The sequence below is a fragment of the Spodoptera frugiperda genome, chromosome 14 (assembly GCF_023101765.2).
Source record: "Spodoptera frugiperda isolate SF20-4 chromosome 14, AGI-APGP_CSIRO_Sfru_2.0, whole genome shotgun sequence".
Lineage (NCBI taxonomy): Eukaryota > Metazoa > Arthropoda > Insecta > Lepidoptera > Noctuidae > Spodoptera > Spodoptera frugiperda.
Window position 1 is genome coordinate 2366582 of NC_064225.1, and position 22992 is coordinate 2389573.

Genomic DNA, 22992 nt, shown 5'->3' on the forward strand with positions numbered 1-22992 from the left:
CGGAGGCCCAATTCCCCCTTCCCAATCTTCCCCATCCCCGATTCCCGAACATAAATTCCTAACTCCCAAAAAGCCGGCAACGCACTTGTAACGCCTTTGGTGTTTCAAGTGTCCATGGGCGGCGGCGATTGCTTACCATCAGGTAATACGTCTGCTCGATTGCCGGCTTGTTCCATAAAAAAAAAAAAAAAAAATCTTAGCTGCCTAATTGTTAAAGTAATAAAAGACCTAAAGTTATATTCAAAAGGCTTTACCGTCAAGAAACCTAAATTTTACGCTCCATAATTTGTAAATCCTGATCGTAACCTCAGGCTCTTCTACAAAACAAATCCCAGATTTATTACCCAGAAAACATTTTAAAGCGAAATCATTAAATTGAGGAACAAGTTAACTTCACAATTTATAGCAAAGGAGACGTTTATTTCAAACAATTGTCGGCTTTGTTTTTATTGGAGACACTTTTGCGAATAAATAATAACTTCGACAGTCAATAAGGTTCACTTTTCTTTATTCCGTTTTTTATTCATGTTACCTTTTGTTTTGTTTGGATTAAAGTCGGACTTTGTATTTGTGAATTGTCTTTTGTTTTTTAGTCTCTGCAATTAGTCCAATGCAGATTATGTTTTATTGTCATTGATTTTGAATGCTTTTTCATAAAGCTGGTGTTCAAAAGTATACAAACATATTTTTCACCACTTGTTTTAAAAGCTATTTTCGTTAGGCATTACTCCAATTACAATCTTCTAGGAATAATACTTTATCGAATAATCGGAAATTGTTTCAAGGTAGATTAGGGCTAATGAGTCTGCGGACTGCCTAGCGGGTTACCGGGGCTCTGGCTCGAAGAGCAGGAGTAGATACAGGGTAGTTTTTAGTATGTAAGAGTCTAACACTCTCTCTCGCCTCACTCTAGGCGGGAGAACACAACAGACGGATGGTTTTCCCCCTCAAAAAAAAAGAGGTAATGAGAGGCTTAAGCAGGTTAGAAATCAACGGCAAACTGAAAAATTTTGTCATTCTATGTTAGGAGTCTATTGGGTTCTTCAATGTTGGGAATCTACATATTTATTTATAATACGAATAGCACAGTAACAAGAAAGTTAACGGTTCGCCTGCTATAGGATAAATTCCTTCCTAGTCTAGTTCCTTTGACCACATAAGCGAAACCGTAGGCGAAAAGCTAGTTATCTACAACTTCAGTGAATCAGAAATTGAAATAAAAACTTGAAAACTTCACATGACACGTAACCTTTACACGATAAATAATAAAATACACAAATTCGTTGAAAAGTTAAATGTTTTAGAGGTTGAAAGTGAAAAGTGTGGGATGTACGACATTACACACTCAGTCTTTTTGTTAAATTGATTTGATGTGTTGGAAAACGTGGGCGGATAGAGGTTCTAAATCACAGGTATCGTTAAATATTTCAACTTGACCTAATGTACTTTCTTGATAACTTAAAGTATGTATTTGTTAGTGCCCTTTCTCTTCCGGGGTGTCAGAAGAGCTGAATATGGAACAAACACTTTTAAGAGACCAGGCATTAATTATCTTTATATATATTGTCGGAGATAGGAGATCTCTCACTTTCGATATGTCGGTGAAAGGAGAATCTCACTACTCATGTCAGGAATACTTGTGGGCGTTATGACCAAGGTAGCAGTAAAATAATAAAGTCTTCGATATGGAACTATTGTTTAATTCTGTACATTGCACTGTTACTTTACTTAAGCTACCGACCGGGCCGGCATTTCCTACCGACTACTCTGAGAAGAAATGCCGAAACAAACTCAAAGGTCTCAGTCACTCAAGTGCAAACATGGTTACAAAGTACATGAAAGATAATTAACTGTTACAATATCAAACTAACAGGTTACAGACTAGGTATACGGTTGAAACACACGACGGTTCAATATTCGACCGCACTGGTCGGCTGCTGCACGAGAAGTGATCGACACGCCGCTCAGCCGATGAATCCTTGACTCCGTCGAGCGCCGAGGGGGGGCGCTAGTGTTTCAATTCTACCCTCGATCCCGACAATATAATTCTTCTGTACGTGTGTATGTCACTGAACTCCTCTTAAACGACTAAACGGATTTTGATGAAACTTTTTGTGTGTGTTCAAGAGGATCTGAGAATGGTTTAGATTCACAATTTTGTTCGCTGGACAATGATTTTTTGATTATTTTTTAATTTATCAGTAGTTGTTGATTTTGGAATGTTTTACATTGAATCCGACAGACGGCGCTACCATCGCAGTGTCAAATATGAATGACGTTAGATATTGTCATAACATTTGAATAACAATTTTCATCAAAAAGGTCCAGAATGTTTTAGCTTATTAAAAAAAGTTTAAAATTTTCAAATTAAAGACGTGTAGACAGGACAACGTCTGTCGGGTCCGCTAGTAATATTATATGTTATCGGTTTACTCACGTAATTATTTGACGAGGAACTCGACTAGTTTCAAGCCATGCCAGAGGCCATAGTTCAGTAGCGGACTGTTATCGAATGAAAAATGTATAATGTCAATAAACTTACATTTTTCAACCAGACAGACTTACAAACATGTATATGAATTCCCCTAAAATGAAAAAAGAAATCATTATCTAACATCACACCATAAAAAAACAAGGAATCGACTCCGATGACAGTTAAAAAGACAATCAAAACTTTTTAATTATCACAAATTCTTCGCTTGTATTGACATTATAACTCTACAATAAAAGTGAGATAAAATCAGTACCCTTTGTTCATGAAAAGCTATAAAGATGGCAAGAGGGTGCAATAAAATTATCGGAGGAACATTAACTTTAAATCTTTGTGGAACATTTAAATCGGATTTTTATTAGTCTAATCACCTCACAGGGAGCTTGTTGGACATATTTATGTGTTTAACATTGAAATTAGATTCTTAGTAGGTGGGTTATCTTTGTTTTAGTGTTATGAATGTGGATAGACTTTGAACCTTAGGGTCGTTTCATATCTGACAGAACATGCGTCGCATACTATCGGTAACATAACGCCAAAAAAAAATAAGTCCCATGTAATAGGCGGTGCGTCTGTTACCATAAACTGGGCGCAATTCCAGACTCTGTGCTACTACTGTGATTTTTTTGGAAAACTGAAAAAATCTAGGAATTCTTAGCTTGAGCCGGGAATCAAACCCTTTGCCTGGTAGTCGCACTTGGGATCACGAGCAATTCGACCAATAAGCCAGGTAGGATGATTAAGGTTCCAATAAATAAATAACACTGTCTTTATTTCAGAATTTAATTTAATGCAACTCACAATTAATTTCGTTCTTTAAAACAGAACCCACAAAACACCGAACACAGATCACCCAAACAGTAACAAACGGTTGGCTGATGCAAAAACCAAGAAATAAATTTCTGGAGCTAAAATCGGAACAGATTCGAGAGGTTTCGCTTTAAATTCGACCTCGCTCGTAAGTCAGGTTGAATCTGCGGTATAAGTAAATGGTCCCGATTGGAGATCACGTTTAAATCGTTTTATTGCTTACATTTAGTGCAATTATTATTCAAGGGGGATAATGTTAAATGTCTTTTTTGCGCCCTGCTTACCTGTAGGTACTTTTTCGGTGATTTTCATACTAAGTAGCTGTTTTCAAGAACAGTTTTTTTTTCGTATATCTTATTTTATTCTTCGTTTCCTATGAGAAGAGAGAATCTTTTAGAAATAAGTTTTCGCTAAGTTATGAGTTTAGAAATTCTTATTGTTGGTTTTGAAGAAGACAAGATTGTATAAAGCATCACATTTATTTTGTCGAAAAACTGATGACCGCATCTAGGCTAGTGTAGTGTAGGGCTGTGTAGGTAAAAGTAGCTGGTAGTGGGTGGATATACATGTGGTGGTGGGTGGATGTACGTAGAGCTGAAGATCGAGCTTAGTAGCGTGCTATTGGAGACTCCTATGTCCAGCAGTAGACGAGAAGAGACTGATGATGATGATATCCAAGCAATTCTTACAAAAAATGTTCAATGTCACATAAAAGATGTTCAACCAAAAAAGGTTTTTCGTATACATAAAGGTTAAGCCATACAACATACACAACAATGTCATTATGTAATAAAAATGGCTGACATGTACCAATGTGAGTGAGTAACAGCGTTTTTGCGATTTTGAAATCAATGACCTTCACAATAAACACTTTTACGTATTCTCGTTAAAAAGCCTTATGGGGTACGTGACTCGTAACAGAATGACGTCATAAAAAGGATTACAAAGCTCTCGACACAAAAAGACTTTATTTTACTTAAAACTCCGCTAAAAACGGGAGGTTTACCATGATCTTTTTGTTTGTTGTTTGACAAGCGAGTTGGAGATTGCAGTTTAAAAATATCAAGTAGGTATATTAAAAAAATACTGATGCTTGGTCTCTGTCAAATAATTATGTAGTCCTTAAGTCAATTCCTAGGGTCCTTTTTCTTCAGAAATGTGCTATGAAGCTAAGAAGATGTAACAGCTGAGCAGTGAAACTACCTATGTGATTATGTGTTACACAAAATATCAGTTGACAACAAAACTATGAAAAATAAAACACATCGAAATATACCCACAATAATTTTGTAACAAACACCAACAACAATTAACATAACACATAAAACAAAACTCTCTAACACTTTAAAAGCGTATGGCAATAAAACGGATCATTGGAGCTTACAATAGCGCGTATGATCCAAATAGTCTGGACACCTAAGATTGAACCAAACCCGGTAGACCTTGGCTCATAGCCAGAGAAACGTTCGGATATGCTAATATGGGGCCAAACACTTCCAATAGTTCCCAAATGTTCAATAGTTCGCGTCTCCTTTATAAGATTACTAGTTTCCACGACTTTGAGTCCTAAGTGTGCGTGGCGAAGGATAATGTCGTTGTCTACTTACTAGATTGGATACTTTTTGGAAGTGAATTTGCTAAATTCAAGTGGGTCACTAGTTTGATCACAGTCTTTTAAGTGTGGTAGTGTCATGCTTTATCACAGAAAACCGAAGTGAAACAACGCTTGCGTTGTATGTTACTGGAGTATCCATAGTATATAGTCCAATCACCCCACTTCCCAATCTTCCCAATCCTCGATATCCTAATAACCCTTAAATTCCTAACCAACAATAGGCCGGCAACGCCCTTGTAACGCCACTGGTGTTTCAAGTAGCCATGGGCAACGTCGATTGCTTACCATCAGGTGATCCGTCTGCTTTATAACATAAAATTACTCGCATGTTTATTTCGCTTCTATAGACTGGTAGTCTCAATTGACAATGGAAAGTAAAGTCCTTAGTCAAATTAAAATTTTATTCCGATTTTCAATTTCAAAATTAGTAGCATAGAGTCGGTATCGCACTGAATGCATGATAATAACCTGGTTTGTTCTACCTGAATTAAATTTTGCATACCTTATAAAAACCAGAATATTGATATTCTAATTTCAACTAAAAATAGAACCACGTAAAATCGAAATTCGTTTGCACGTAGCTTAGTGAGGGAATCTGTTCATTTGAATTCCATGGCAGCATTTGAATTGGAGATTTTAAAGGCCTTAATCTAAAACCGACGTTAGATGTTCTGAATGTCGGCAGTTATCCTGGTAATTAACAGCTTCATCTGGTATACCGTCATCGAGGGTTAGAGAGGTTAGGATTAAGATGATACGTGATACGTCCTTTAGGCTCGGTTCATATCTGACGGAACATGCGTCGCGTATCATCGGTTTAGCACGCATATTTCCATTTCCACCAGTATTAAGCTATGTGTACTAATGCTTATGATTGGTGAAAGCCAAACGCATCCACATCAACGTATCATAGCACATCTCTTGTGATAAATATAGTGTCATCATCTGTATGAAATGAAATAAAAAATAAATGTTATACAAAACAGATGTTTTATAATTCATGCAATACAATCCCGGAATTCAGGTCAAACTTGTTGTTTATTTTGGAAACACTACAATTCTATGAAAAACTCCTTACCTACGCTACCAAGCCAATTAACACCGCCTTACGATGCCGACGCCGTATCTAGCAGTTTTACTTTGAGCAATATATATATATGTATATATTATATACAACGTCACGCCTTTTATCCCTGAAGGGGTAGGTAGAGGTGCACATTACGGCACGTAATGCCGCTATACAATGTACACTCACTTTTCACCATTTGTGTTATAAGTCCTATGTAATAGGTAGTGAGCCTATTGCCATACATCGGGCACATTTCCAAACACCGTGCTACTACTGAGAATTTTCGAAAAACCGAAAAAAGCCCAGCAATACTTCGCCCGACCCAGGAATCGAACCCGAGATCCCTTGTCCGGCAGTCGCACTTGAGACCACTCGACCAACGAGGCAGTCAGGCAAACAGAACAATTCGAAGAAAAACTTCTTTGCTAATTAACACTACCTTACGATACCAGTAGCAGTTTTACTTTAAGCAATATGACTACTTAAACTTATAAGCTCTTAAACTAATACCAAGATATTAGGTCACATAAAATTAGTTTCTCCTAGACAAGTTATCCAACAATACGGTCCGACATAACTTAGACTTTTGCCGTCCATTTACCGACGCGAAGTTATTCTAAAGTCTCTTCATTTGAATTCCACTGCGGGATTTGAATTGCAGATTTTACGGGCTTTAATCTGAAACCAGCATTGGATGTCGTCTTGAGCCCCTTATTCTGCTAATTAAGGACTTCATCTATGCAAATGAGTCTCGATCGTTCCCTTACTAACTTAAGGTATGGAGGCTGGAATTTGGGTCAAAATTGCATGCACGATTTTAGATTTTAGGCTGTAAATATGATGTGTTTTGGTTGGAACGTTCATCGGATTATAGACTTTATGGTAGTGGTTCTTGCGTTAAATTTCCTCTGTCAAATAAAAGTCTTAATAGATCGGGAGAGAATAAGTTATTGTGAAAACGTTCGATAAAAATGTAAACAGTTTTGAGAGCCATTAAAAGGTGTCATTGACTTCTGCGTATCGATCTCAGTAACGGCTAAACCTAACAGTTTTCTGAGATTTCACAATTTTCGGTAGTTACAGCGAAACAAATGGTTCTTGATAAGGAATTAGAGAATAATTTTTGTGTAATTTTAACAAGAAAATACCTGACATACTTTCTAGATGATTTTGTGTAAATGAGTTTGTACAACATTTATTCAAAAACCTAAATATATGAATTTTATTATTAGGTAACTTGTCGTTCTTAAAAGAACACAAGCTGTTGTATATCAAATATAATTCTTATTATAAGCCTTCTTAGAGAAAAGAAAATACTAGGATTAAGTCTGTTAGCAGAAAAATAAAAAGATAATCACTATAATATTATAGGAAGAAAATATTTCTTAAGAAAAACAAAATGAAAAACCAGAATAGGCTTTCAACACATAGCATCCAGATCCAAGAAGGATTTTAAGAACATTTCTATGTAAATATCGCTAAAATACCATCCAGCAACAAAAGCGCTTAAAGGAATACTGCAGAAATCCCCCACATTCTAGATATAGCGCTTTAAATCGCTTAATGTGTTAGAATGGGGACAGATCGCACCATTCAGCTTGTCACCAATGAAGTAGCGTTTTGGTTGTTTTTCTTGCACAGTATTCGGTAATGTGGTATTCTAGATTTGTTTGGATTGTTCTCTGTGTTATTGGATATTGAATCGTATGGTAATTGCAGAATAGAGTTCATTTCTTAACTGTGATACGTTACCCATGAGTTTTATTTTTATGTTATACCTATCATCTGAAGGTAAGCAATCACCACAGCTCATAGTTACTCGAGACATTAGAGGTGTGAGACACAAGTGCGTTGCCGGCCTTTTAGAGATCAGGAATTTGTGCGTTATTAAGGAATCGGTGATTGGAAAGTGAGGTAATTAGGCCTCCAGTAACCTCAGTCACACAACGAAACACAACGCAAGTGTTTTATCACGTCGATTTTCTGTGAAGCCATGATATCACTCCCGTCTAGCCGGCCCAATCTTGCCGAAGCATGGCTCTCCCAAACTTATGAGTGAGCCACACACACAGTACACAGATAACAGTATGCAATACTGCACTAGAAATACAAAAATAAAATATATTTTATTCTTTACCATATCGACGATTTAGTTCTGATTATGGATTATATAAAATGTGACTATTATGTGGCAAATAGTAGCTGCTACATTTAATACTCGCATCAGCACTTCTGTGCCCCTTCGGGGCATGAGAGGCCTTATGTCAAGTGAGCCGTATTATATTCTATGTTAGTATATCTTACTAATATCATAAATGCTATAGTATCATAATACTTGTTACTTTTTTATCAAATGGCTTTATTTAACTTGACCTGTTTGTTTGTTTGGCAATTTAGTAATTGTCATTTCACCCTACTCCTGACGTCCGTTCGATCTGATATTTAATATACATTCTTAATTTTAATGACCATATAATATATTAATTTTAATGACCATCTTTATATATATAATTCTTCTGTAAGTGTGTATGTCACTGAACTCCTCTTAAACGAATAGACCGATTTTGATGAAACTTTTTTGTGTGTTCAAGAGGATCTGAGAATGGTTTAGATTCACAATTTTGTCCGCTGGACAATGTTTTTTAATTAATCAGACGTGTAGACAGGACAACGTCTGACGGGTCCGCTAGTATAATATAAGTCCATTAAAATCTATTTTATAAAAAAATATTTTATTTTATAAACATTTTATCGAATTTATTTTATTTAAAAAATATTTTTACGTATCATTCGTTCACACTATAAAACATAGAAATATTTAAATGAAAGTTTTGATGTTTCACCCAAACCTACTGAACGGATCGTAATATAAGTCAAAGTCCAAGCCAAATCATTTATTTCATTGAAACCATAAATAGGTACTTTTGAAATGTCAACAAATAAAGAAAGAAGCTAGGTGCTCGTTCCAAAGTGTAGCTTCGAATAGGGAAGAACGAGAAAGAAACTCCATTCGTTAAATCAAATACCATACAATATCACAATAATTTGGACAAAGCCGCTAAGCGAAGTATGTTTACTAACTAACCTAGTCCGTATACACAGGCTATACTGGACTTAAGTAAATGCTTGTCAGTGCAACGACGACTCGTTTCAAAGCTGTGGACGGTTTCAAAGTTAAATATTCATGGTCTAGCTGCTAGACTAGTGTAAGAGAGAGAAGACTTATTGCTTACAGCTAGACGGATCATTCTTAGTGACTGATTGATTGCTTAGGAGGTAGACTTGCTTTTGGATACTGGAGTTATGTAACCGTTTATTTTTTCAAAGCGATACGACCTTGAAACTTTCAAGAGAAGAGCGTATTTTTCTCTTTTTATATATGTTTCGTTGTGTGATTTAGGTTACTGGAGGCCCAATTACTTCCTTTCTAATCTTTCCAATCCCCGATTTTCCAAAAATCCTTAAATTCCTAATGCTCAAAAGGCTGGTAACGTGCTTGTAACGCCTCTGGTGTTTCGAGTGTTCATGGGCAATGGCGATGATCCGTTTTCCGGTTTTAGCTGTTTTAGCTATTCAGTCACTATTCGTGTTTTGTTTTTTGTGGAATAGGTGGCAAACGAGCAGATGAGACACCTGATGGTAAGCGATCAGCGCCACCCATGGACACCCGCAACACCAGAGGAGTCACAGGTGAGTTGCGTTATTCGTGTGAGATATGAGATGATATATAAGTGGCTTATTGTTACTATCTATTTGTTTAAATTTGTATACCGTTGGTATTAATTCACCTTAAAAAAAGGGCCGGCAACACAGCAGTGATTCCTCTAATATCCACACGCGGCGCTGATGGCTTACCATTAGGTAATCCGTCTGCTCATTTGCCTGTTATGCCACAAAAAATAATTTAAATATTTTATGCTAAATGCTACTGAAATTGTTTCGGCATTTCTTTTCAGAGTAGTTCGTTAGGAAATGCCGACCTCATCTAGATTTTTTTATAATAATTTTGACATGTTATATAGAGTTCTTTTTTGTAGCTTATTTACAAAAATAAATTCATTGTTAATTCATTGTTACTATTTAAGGCTATAGTAAAAATATTCTCTACATGTTTCAAAGAATAATAACCCTTATGTATTTATATAAAGTGTAAATACATGGTGAAACTACACAATTTATGGCTATATTTTGACTACAATGCGAATACTAGTTTAAATTATTCCCGAGAGCCCCGTTAGTAGGACATAGTTATGATTAGCTTGCTATCTTGTTAAAAACAATTAACTTTCTAAATTGTTTCAGTTTCAAAAGGTTGACAAAAACATGTCTGGGTGTTTTTATGGTCTGCATGAATGTGATGCTCGTGGGCAGACTTCGTGCTTCTTTGTGGGTCGTATTGTATCTTATCCTGATGGTAATAGCTAATGACCAAGATAGTGACCATACGGAGATATAAAAACAAAAAACTGTATACTGTCCTTTTGTGTTAGATAGTGCATTTATCGATGTTATAGGCTCTAAAACATCACGCTACAACTAATAGGTCATAAATTATGTAAATAGGAAAGTAACGTCTCTGTCTTTTCATTAAACCGAAACCACTAAGTATATCCGTTTCAAAAATTCCATTTGTGTTGGATAGCCCACTAATTATTAAGGAAAGTTAAAGGCTTTCAAACATCACGCCACGACCAATAGAAGCCGAGCAGAGCCGGTCAAAACAGCTAGTAATGTAAATTACTGATTGAGATTTTAAGGTTATAGTTGTAAAACTATAACCTTAAAATCAAGACGTCAAGGTTACCTTCACAAAAACTTTCCAAATAAACTAACAATAAAACAAACAGTAATATTAATTTATTAGCCCTACCTTAATACCCTTTATATTAAACTTCTACCCCTAATAAACGCTTGGGGAACAATTATACGGTATAACATCTCCTCAACTAGGGTCCCATGAAATGCCGTTCTAACCAACCGCCGTAAAACGTAACAGCTACATATTTTAATTTGAATTAAATTTTACTATCATTGGGAACTAATTTTGGCTTTACGATGTGGACTTGATTTGCATATCGGTTTTATTGTGTCTAGTGTATTTTGGTTTAGGTGATTAAATTAATTTTGAAATGATGCATGTCATTTTGATATCTTTTTACTTACAAAAAATTAATCATTAATAGACTGTTTAGGGAAAAAAATAATGACTAAAGACCCGAAACACCAGAGGCGTTACAAATGCGTTGCCGGCCTTTTGAGGATTAGATATTTTAGGGTTGATGGGGAATCGGGGATTTGAAAGATTGAGACGGGGGCGTTATTGGGCCTCCGGTAACCTCACTCACACAACAAAACACAACGCAAACGTTGTTTCACGTCAGTTTTCTGTGAGGTCGTGGTATCACTCCGGTCGAGCCGCCCATTCGTGCTGAAGCATGGCTCTCCCACACTTCTATTAGACAACTAGGAAATCATACAAACACAAAACTTTTCTTACATACATCCAGAGCCATATTTAAATCTCTTCAATCACAATTTTACATAAAGACAAAAAGAAAACACAAAAGTAATTCTTGTCCTTCTCCAACCTGCAAGTGACATTAAACCTTAAGCTGCTAGTCTTGCAGTTGAGTTTACAATGTAAGAGCAAGTCATGTCACCTGCCATGTACTCACGTAGACATTTGGTGTCGTCGTCAGTACCAGGCGCAGTGGGGAGCCTGCTTGTAGTGAAGGTTCACTTGAAGGAAGACTTTGGTTTATTTTGAATTATAAGTAGGTTATAATAGATAGTGCCTAGCTTCACTGACGGACAGACTAGACCGAAAATTCAATCGTTTTCATTTTCTTCTCCTTTAATATCTTCTGATTTATTTTCTTGCGGGATCCAAGACACTCATTAATGTGCCTGAAAGGCTTCAGTGTTCCTGTGTTTTCATGGTTGTATCTACTGTAGATCCTGGCTTACAGGAGTTGCAGCGGTATGGGAGGTAGCAACGGGCTTGTCCCAAAACATGGTAAATATCCCGTTTTAAGTTGTAATACTAGTATTAGTGACCATGTCAGCTTAAAAACTTATATTACAGAAGGTTCAAATTTGAAGTACCCTTAACCGACGAGCATGTATGAACAGACAGATGACTCTTGATGTAGCGAAAGAAGTATGTAAGAAGTTGTAGCAATTGGCGTTCCATTATCTCTGCCTACCCCAATGGTAAATAGACGTGAGGTGTGTTTGTGTATAATAACTATGCTATATTGACACATTTTAGATTTTTATATTATTATAAATATGTATAACATATTTGCGCACGCTGCTCATAATGAAGATGTATAACTCGAAACTAATAGAGCTTTTCTCCATCAATATACGTGAGTAAACCGTGATATTTAATTAACATAGTACTTAAGTCTCACGATAGTAATTTTAAATAAATTTTAGGCTACGATTGAAATTTTGGACAAATAAATGAGAAAATTAATCATATAAATAGAAATTGAACTTAAGTAGTCATAACTTAATATTCATCTTTACAACCACTCGACTTTAAATCGGAACAAATACAAACAAAATCTAAACCTAATATATCCTAAGCACAAACTTTTAAAATTGGCAGAAAATCACTTCCAAAACATACTCGTAATATTTAGACTTAACTTTAGCATCAAATTCTAATTTTTGAAACGTAAAACCTCAGGAGGGTATGAAATGAAGATGGATATATTTTATTTTACTTTCAATCCCAACAGACGAATACACTCTCAACTTAAAATGGGAGTTTTCCGTGACCTTGAAAAGTTTTTTGACCCTCTCAAACTTTTAGAATGATATCGTATCAACGTCACAAGTGTAATGTATCAAGTTCTACACAAAATAGTTTTTTTCTATGGTTTAAGCCGGTAAACGAGTTGTCGGATCACCTGATGGTAAGCAATCGGGGATTGGGAAGATTGGGAGGGGGGTAATTGGGTCTCCGGTAACCTCACTCATACAACAAAACACAACACAAGCGTTGTTTCACGTCGATTTTCTATGAGGTCGTGGTATCAATGCGTGGCCAGTTGAGCTGACCCATTCGTGCCGAAGCATGGCTCTCCAACACTTTTCTTCCTTTCGTTTTTTTTTCTTTCGATATGGAAATTGGCCTACCCATTGGATGATATAAATATCTCTCTCTCTCTCTCTCTCTGTACTCATTTCCAAACAACTATTACCAAGCGTAATCCTCTATTTATCCTAGTTTCCAAAATATTTCCCCGAAAATGTTAAATAACACTGTACTAGATAATTGGCGCCCAAATGGGACCTTTGATGTTGTATAACGGTCCCAGTTGGGCGCCATTAACTTTGTACTAAACAATCATTATTGCATCTCATTAATTAGGAAATAGAGTAGCGTTGATAATTTGGTAAAATAATAATTTACTATGATATTACCTTTTATATAACCTTTGTTGGATGCAATAGGAAAAATATAGATTATTTTAAATCATTACACGTATTTTTTATTTTGTTACGGAAACACATACTTTAGACGGTATATCGATTTGCAATATCGCGTGATGTCACTTCTAAGTAAATTTTATACTAAAAGCTTATTTGCTCTCACTCCTAAACTTTAATTTCTTTTATCTAAGTATTGCTATCTTATATGAGAAATAAAAAATACGTGTCTAATATTTTTTCATTACCTAACTGACGGACTAAATAGATTTTATTTTCGTACCCCGTCATCATCCCTCTTGTTCAAACTGTTCAGAACTTTCAAATTGCTTTGTATCATCAAATGTAACTTCTACCATAATATAATTTTAATAATGTGTTTAGCTTATTACGTTAAACATTACACTGGATGGTAGGTCGAAGAAAATATCTGGAATATATATATTTTTTAATCGTATTTATTATGCGTCAGGATGAATCTTAAATTATCTATTTTATAGTACGATCTATCGTTGTGTGGCTTACACAAAACAAATATTATAAGTTACTGATCCCTTTACCTTTGAAAAAAAAAATATCTGTGATATTCAAACGAAAGAAATATATTCCAACAAAAATGAATTTATTTGATCTGAAAATATATTTACCCCAGAATATTCAATTTTAATCCGTAGTTACACGAAAATCTTTTATCAGCAAAATTCATAGCACAATTTTATTTTAATCAAATCATATGTCATTTCATATTATATTTAGGACGCAAATACAAGCGTGAACGATCAAACATTTAGAGTTGATAATCCGAAATGAAAATTTTAACAATGTTACTCGAGTACGGACATACAATTTAACGAGCAAATCCTAAAATCCTCTTATTCGACGGACTTACCTACAAAACCCAGTACAGCCAAACTCACATTTTACACAGTTTTAAAACGTTAAAAAAAAACAACAACTTATCAATGTCAACACAGAAAAGTTTCACGAAAAATCCAATATGTCTGACATCGCGGAGCAAACTTTTTAAATTCCGAACTTTATTTCGCGGGGAGCGAAGCGAGCGACACGCGTCCGTGCGCCGCTGCGTCTACCAACGTACTGATGCGAAACATCCCTGTCAAGTTACACAAAGTTCCTATTTACAGCTGCTCTCCGTAGCTTTAAATTTGATTTCGTCCTTATTGTAGAGTCATAAGGACCAAGTTAGATTGTAGGTAAAATGTTTTACCAGCAATATTAAATTTGTTTGAATTTTGGCGGCATAACGATATCTTCATATGGACATATAGTAATTTGTGTACAAATGGTAGTCTGGAAGAAAGCGCATGGAATTTTAATGTCTCCAGTTTTGTATTATGAACGTTTAATGTCGTGAAAATGTTTTGAAGTAACTTTCGTACGGTTTTGTGTTGTTGAGATAATGTCAGTGATTTGAACGATGCCCAAAAAAGTTTGTTCTACATTTTCTGTTTTGATGTTGACTTCCTGATGCTGAAGCAAAAGTAATTTTAAAATGTTTAAGTTCTTTTTGAGGAAGTTTGAGGAAGAAGATGATAAATGATAAGGGTAGTTCTTCAGAGACAAAATTTTCGATGTCTATGGGAATATTTTTGAAACCAACTAACAAAACAGCATGTAATATTTTTTTTAGTATAGTTTAGCTATATCAGTTACTAGGACAAATAATATTTTTTAAATAATTGCAGTCTAGGTACAAAATATTTTTTTTTAAAGCTTGTTCTTCTGATTCATATGGCGTGTCCGTTTGCCATTTTCCGGAACAAAGTAGTCGATTTCGCATTTTCCCTTTGATACTTCAATATAAATTATAATTACATCGAAAGGAGATGAGTTGTCCTCTTCAAAAAAAATATGCATTCGTTATAACTATGTTAGTATGATTATAAATAAATAAATAAGAAGTGTCCGGCGTATAATACTGATTAATATGGCGTAAGCTGCGAATGACCATACATGATCGGGTATTAATAATGAGAGTCTGGCTTCCTGTGCGGAGGGAAACCAGGCCTGCAACGGACAAGCTAGGAGGCAGACGTGCGGCTGGTTGGCTTAGATTCAGGTGTTACTAAGGTAAATATCTGATTCATCTGTGTTTGGTTTACATGGTATCCTGATTACAATGCCTATTATATAAAATTTACTTTACAGTTTTAAAACTTCAATCTATGTTTCGTGTGAAGCTTTTTGGTTATACATTCGTGTAGAAAAATGATAAGAATGAAGTCTGTATATACGGTGAGTTATGCACGATTGTAAGCAAAATCCTGAGTCATCTGTGCCTGATTCGTATGGTCAAAACCGCATATGAATCATAAAATAATGCTTTTGTTGCGTTGTCCATTTTTTTACTAGTCTTATTTTTTAATTAACTTAGCTATAAATGTTATAGCTATAATTTAAAAACTTTTTTTTGAGGAATGTAATTAATATGAGTCTGAAATTGCTAATCCGCCCTGAGCAAGCGTGATGATGAATGCTCGTGTTTTTTCTGTGCGAAAGTACTCGAAAATGGTATGCTAACATGAAATTAAAAGAACGTGAAATTAAAATAAATACAGAGCTTATTTACATACAATTTTCTGATTCATCTGGGCAGAAAATATTCGAACGTCGATATCTCGAAAACTATTTTTTAAAAACGAGTCCCTTTTTCGAATATACGTTATTTGGCATATCTATTTTCATATGAACACGTGTTACAGATCTTAAAGTGGAATTAAATTTTGGCCATATGAATCAGTCGAAGAATCAAATTTCGAAGAACTACCCATAAATGATGCGTAAGATCTTAAGTGTGGGAGAGTCATGCTTTGGCACGAATATGTCAGCTCGGCCAGAGTGATACCACAACCTCACAGAAAACCAACGTGAACAACGCTAGCAATGTGTGTTTTCCCAAAGTGTCCATGGGCGGCATGGGCGGCGATGACTGCTTACTATCAGGTGATCCGTCTGCTCGTTTACATACATATACGTATTACATACCTCTTTACGGCAGATAATAATATTAATAGTCTATTCTGTTTACTTAAATTGTCTTTCATAAACGGAATTTTAAATCAATTACAAATTAATAATTCGGTATATGACTTAAAAAAAATGCTTTTCCATACGTACAGTAGGACCAAAAAGACCGGTGCTTAAAATTTGGTCCCGTAGCACAGAAATATATGTAAATTCCCAAAATGAAATGCATTTTATGCGCATTTTAACGACTTTTACCATTTGCCGATGTGACCTGATTTTTTTGAAGCATATCAAAAGGAACTCTAGGCCACGTGGCTGTATTTTCCATTTTTTGGTCCTTTATATGGCGAAAACTTTGCATATTTTTTGAAGGAAATTCCTTATTTAGAACGTTTTATGAAAATTCTATTTTACTTTAAAATAAAAGCTTGTGAATGAGGTATATTTTTGTAACCCATATGTGTGTATTTTAAAACTTCTCATTGTTTGTGGATTACACTATATCATCAACAACATCAACAGGCTATAAGTGGCCGCTGCTGACCAAAACTCTCTTCTACAACGGTGAAGGTTTGAATTTGAATAAACTTATAATTAAAAATTATTAGTTTCCTCGCGATATTTTCCTTCACTGTCAGTGGGATCTAAATAATCTTTAGAAAATAAAAATGTTTCGGAAAAGGTGACACTGGTACTTGCTGTTGGTAGGTTTCGAATCCGCGCCCTCATAGCATGAAAAGCGTTTTATGCCTCCAGGCCACCACGACTTTTAAACTTACATACTTAAAACAAAACAAATGAGAAAATCATTTAAAGTTTAGTATTCTTTATATGCTGACAATATTTATTTAAAAATTTTTGCATATAAAAAATAGAAAACCAGCGAGCTTCATTCTAAAAGCCATCCCCATACGCATAGCTGTCGAAACAAGATTACCAAGTTACTATAAAGTCAAATAATACAACATCAAACATGGACATTCAACTAAGTACCACTTTCACTTCAATGGTTTCCAAAAATATAGCAACAAAAGTATTATTATTGATTGCTTTTGCGAATCAAAAGGCTTATTTTAAAAGTTTGGTCCTATAAAAGTTTCTTTTGTCCCGAGGGTACGCGCTAAAAGTAGGACGGCGCGTAAGGAAGCGAATACTCGGAATATTTCAGTGAAATAAATGGATTGGATACAGATACATATTTACTCCTGTTTCTTGGTAGGTTGGGGGTAAGAATTCAGGTATATCCGATTGAGATTTTGTGTCACTTTTTGTCAGGCTAAATTGCATACTAATAAATCACTACCATTTTTTCTTGAGAGTCATCAAAGGTTTTACAGATATGTACAGTAAATCTATATTTTTACCTTGTCTCATGTCTTTGTGTAAGTGAGGTTACCGGAGGCCCAATTACCAGCCTAACCAATTCCCGATTTCCCAACAAGCCTTAAATTTCCTAACCTCCAAAAGGCTAGCAACACACTCGTAACGCCTCCGGTGTTTCAGGTGTCTATAGCCGGTAGCGATTGCTTACCATCAGGTGATACATATGCTTGTTTACAGGCTTATACCACAAAAAAAACTGTCTCCATCTTCTGCTAGTTACAGGTATCTTCAATGCCACGTCACTAATCTTGAACTTTAGCTCTTCGCATCTAATCACTGTCAGCCATTTTGCGTATTACTCCCCCTTGCTTTAAAGTTTTTCCTTTGCGTTGTTTGTCTATCTTTGTAATCAATATATTGACAGAAAAGCACTTTTGAAATACACATGCAACGTATTATCATACAACAGTGCCCATTTCTTATCAGTCATCAAATTTGTCTCCATGCCGTGAAGTGTAAAATCGAATCAGTCACGCGTGAGTGGATGCAAGCCTATCAACAATTTTAAACATGCTATTCCGACTGAGTTCGATTATTGAACTTGACTGCTTCCATGATGGTGCGACTGCAGAACAAAGTGGGTCGGGCAAAATGTTTTGGGATTATTCCACGGCAAATTGGGAAGGGGGGTAATTAAGCCTCCAGTAACCCCACTCTCTCAACGAAACACAATGCAAGCGTTGTTTTACGTCGGTTTTCTGTGAGGCCGTGGTATCACTCCGGTCGAGCCGGCCCATTCGTGCCGAAGCATGGCTCTTCCACACTCAGTCATTTTAGAATAGTACTGATATGGCAATTTGCTGCTTAATGGCAAAAATGCATTTGTTGATTGGCTACAAATACACCCTTGGTTACAAAGAACACATGATATGATACTGCGAGCGTTGCCTTGTATTTTCGAAGATTAAAATCCGTGACGTTATTTTGTTTTCAATAAAACTTTGCCCCACGTTAGTATTTTCTCCAGTGCTGTGGGTGCGTTTACAAACATACAATAAAATTTCACATACACATGAAACCCGAACCCGGATAAAAAATCTGTGGATCACGCAAAGAGATCAGGTTGCATAGCAGCCACGTGCCCAGCCACCGCGCCAACTGTGCAGTCAAGTCATGTCAAAACTCTCAATACCACTTCAACCGACCTAGAAACTGAATTATTTCTCTCCTTCTAACCAAAACATATAAAATTAACATTCAATAACAAGCCTTACAAATGCCAAGTCTCGGAAGGTTGTAACTACGAGATCGATTTCACGAAGTAACTCGGTTACCTAGAATCCTAACAGAGGTTCTGATTTTACGATTGCCGGTTGACCTCTGAGGTCCGGAGGGAAACAAAGTTTGTTACAAGAACCTATGTGGGCTGGAAATGATAGTGATTTCTTGAATTTTTTTAAGTCAATCTCTCATAATAGAGCGGTATATTTCTTCTATTAGGATTTGCTTGATTGACTAACTAAATGATTGACTGACTGTCTGTCTGACTAACTGACTGACTGACTGACTGACTGACTGACTGACTGACTGACTGACTGACTGACTGCCTTTAGTGGTTGTAAGTGCGACTTTTCATTGTTATATAACAATGATTTGGGTTCGAATTCTACATTGGGCCAAAATTTAACGATTTTCAGCTAAAAAAAAAAATCTATTAACCACGCGAGTGATAGAATTTCTTACAATGATAATTTGAACTTTACGAATAAAGACTTTGAGTACATTTTAACCTTAACCAAAATCAGTTAACATCTTGGCTGAAAAATAACGTTTTCAATATTCCCCTCAAAATTATCTACTGCCATATCAGCTTTCACCGACAAAACCATTATGTCCTTTTAAACGCCATTAGCGACACCTGGTGTTTGAAGTAAGCAATATTTTCCTTGAACATTTTTCGCTTGGAATTTAATGACTCGTATGATTATATTGAGTCCGTTGTTGATACTGGTGGCCATTTGCTAGAAACTCGAGCAAGGGTTTCGGGTTGAAGTAAAGTAAACGGTATTATTAAGCTTCGCCCGTACATCCTGTATCATGGATGTTTTTAGAAGAAAGAAGAACCAGACCCGTGCATACGGCGTGTCGCGTTCCGCGCTCACCTCAAAGAGCCATCAGACCACCTCAGATAGGGCCCAGTAGGGCTGATGCCTGATCCAGAGCTGCGGACTACCTTGCGGGTTGACCGGGGCTCCGGTTCAAAAACAAGGAGTAGGAATGGGGTGGTTTTTAGTCAGTAAGAGTCTGACACTTCGTCTTGCCTCGCCCAAGGCGGGAGACGTCATTGGATCAGATTACCTCTTTAAAAAAAGACCTGAAACTTATGGATTAAGTAATGGTTCTGAATAGAACCTGTGCCTGGTTGAGCTACAGCCAGCCAGCCACTGTTTCAGACATCATTCTGGATGGTTAACTATGAAATAGTGGACAAGGTATTATTACTGAGCACTAATATACAATACGATACTCAAACCTTTAAGAAAAGAGCGTATTCTTTTTAAAGTGCCGGTAACGGACCTGTGACTCATCTGGTTTTGCGGGTGTCCATAGGCGGCGCTGATCACTTACCATCAGGTAACCCGTCTGCACGTTTGCAAGGGCCCCCTAGCAAACGAGCATAATAAAAAAGCGAGCATAATAATAAACAGAGCTCAAAATCAATCACTTTGTCAGTTTAAGTAACAAACGTCATAATTTCGTAATGAGCCAATGCACGATCCAGTACTTTAAACTCTTTGGTCGATCCTCAGAGCATAACTTGCTGAAAGTAGAACAGGTTGTAGAAATGTTTGAAATATTTGGGAGAAGTAATGGATTGAACTGATTTAGTGTATTTTTGGGCGGTCGGAGAATCGCCGGTCTTCAGGGACTTGCTGTTGGATTTTCGGAACAAAGCCAAAGTAATAAGGTAGATAATTGTTTATTCAGGTTCTGTTTATTGATTTTAAATTTTGATTTTGTTGGTTTGAAGGTTAGATGGATTGATATTGAATCGATTATATTGTGGTTTTAGATCTTGGCTTTATTTCATTACAAGTGTTAATAAATTGATGTGATATTTTCATTATAAAGTGCCTTTTATCAGGCAGAGGTGCACATGGCACGTAATGACACTGTACAATGTACTCCCACTTTTCACCATTTGTGCTATAAGTCCCATGTAACAAGGGGTGAGCCTACTGTGAAATGTTAAACTTTATTATTTTATTTTAACATTAATTAATAAAGTCAAATTTGAAATTATTTCTTTCAAATACACCAGGAAGGTACTTTTGAACGTCAAAGCAAATATAATAATATTAATAACGTCTGTCTGCCGGTCAGTCCTCTAGTGAAGCTATTGCAGCTTTATAAATGTATATATAATAAAAAATATTATGCACATTCTGCAGTACTGTTTTAAATAAAACCAATAAATAATTCGCGACAGTGTTCCACGCCCATATACTCATTTGCGTATATTGCAAACACAAGAATATGGGTCGCCTTTATATTGGAAACTAAAGATTTTCCAAGAATCAGAATGGCTTCTAGGAAACTTCCATCCACTCGTTTTCTAAGAAAGGATAAAATAAATTGTTTCCTATTGAAAATCGCTTCTACGATTGTGATCAACGTTTAATACCATCTTAATTGACATATAAATGCGAAATGTCAATAGAGACACTGATTATGTTATTACTTTCTGGAAATAGTATTCTAATGGTTTATGACTTCCTAGAAAAAAGCCTGACTATCATGTCCGGAGCTGCGGACTATATAGCGGATTACCGGTGCTCCGGCTCGAAGAGCAGGAGTAGGAACGAAGTGATTTTTAGTCAGTAAGAGTCTGACACTCTCTATAGCCTCGCCCAGGGCGGGAAAAGTCATTGGATAATTTTCTTCCTCAAAAATAACTTAGTATGGCATAATACCTTTTTCAAATGACTTCTCCCACCTTGGGTAGAGAGGTAAATTATCAGATTCTTACTGATTAAAAATCACCCCGTTTCTATATTCGCTGTAACTATAATAAAATGATTTCAAATCGAAATAAGTAACCCTCTAACTCAGTTTAATATCTAACTTCAAAGCTTTTTACTTTAGCAATCAAATCTATAATAAATAAAAAAATATAATCTCCCAACATTATCAAAATAATCAGTATTTACCACCAACCACTTTAAATCTCAACCGTCCAAACTCCGATTTTAATTACTTCAAGAATACTTGATACTGCGTCCAGTGCCCCTCTTAAATAAGGGGGTAAAACGATACATTTTCCCTACAACACCCCCTTCCCCTCCTTTTACAAATAAATGGTCCTGAGTAGAGACTGCATACACGAAAATTGCGCCCAGTTTGTTTACTTGGCAAAATGAGTTTCGACTTTGGGGTATGTATGTGACTAAGTTACAAATATATAATATTTTTTATTACTAAGCATGAAACAAATAAACAATTGCAAATGGGCTACAAAAAATACTTTTAAACGTCAAAATTATTAAAGTTTAGATGAGGTCGGTGTTTCCTAACAAACTACTCTGAGAAGAAATGCCGAAACAAACCTAGCAGGTCTGTTTTGAAGTCCAGACAAAAATTTTAAAAAGTGATGTGTGAGAACCTTGTAAGTTTGTTGTGTAGTGGCCTTTTGAGGATAGAGCCACAATAGTTTGAGCTGACCTGTTCTGATGGCAGTACGCATGTGTCGGTTTACAATCAGCTCCATTAAAGGATGTAGCAGACATTATCTTTTATCTGCGGCTTATGCCTGCGGCTTATGCCTGCGGTTTTGACAAATTATTTTATGTACTCCAAAAGCGACAGACTTTCCACTTAAATCTCCTAAGTGCTTCACCATGCTCCACGCCTTTCCAATGCTGCTGCAGCTAACACAATGTGAGAATAAAAGGTAACCCTATCAGTCAAGGTCAAATAATTTATTCCAATTAAACCATATGCGTAAGTACATTTGACACGTAAACAAATAAAGAAGTCAGTGAAGCTAAGCTAGTTACTCCAGACTACAATAAATTAAGCAAACACTTGGTTTTGATTTTTGTTTTAGATTCTTACTTATAACCTCAATAAATTTGGAATAACCTAAAATATGAATCATCGAACAAACTATAAAATAATAAACGTGAGCGGACATGGAAAACAGTTGAGAAATACAACCCGTTCGAAACAGACGGATGTCCGGACAGAGGGCGA

General features: G+C 36.0%; 1 protein-coding gene across 1 annotated transcript in view; it reads right to left on the minus strand.

The window, feature by feature from the left end:
• The window catches only part of LOC118279124 (cell adhesion molecule Dscam2), a 185249-nt gene extending 170721 nt beyond the window's left edge, over window positions 1-14528 (minus strand). The window contains exon 1 of the mRNA XM_050698496.1: window positions 14318-14528. The gene's annotated coding sequence lies outside the window, so the exon portion shown is untranslated. The remainder of the gene's footprint in view (window positions 1-14317) is intronic.
• Between the last annotated feature and the right edge of the window lie 8464 nt (window positions 14529-22992).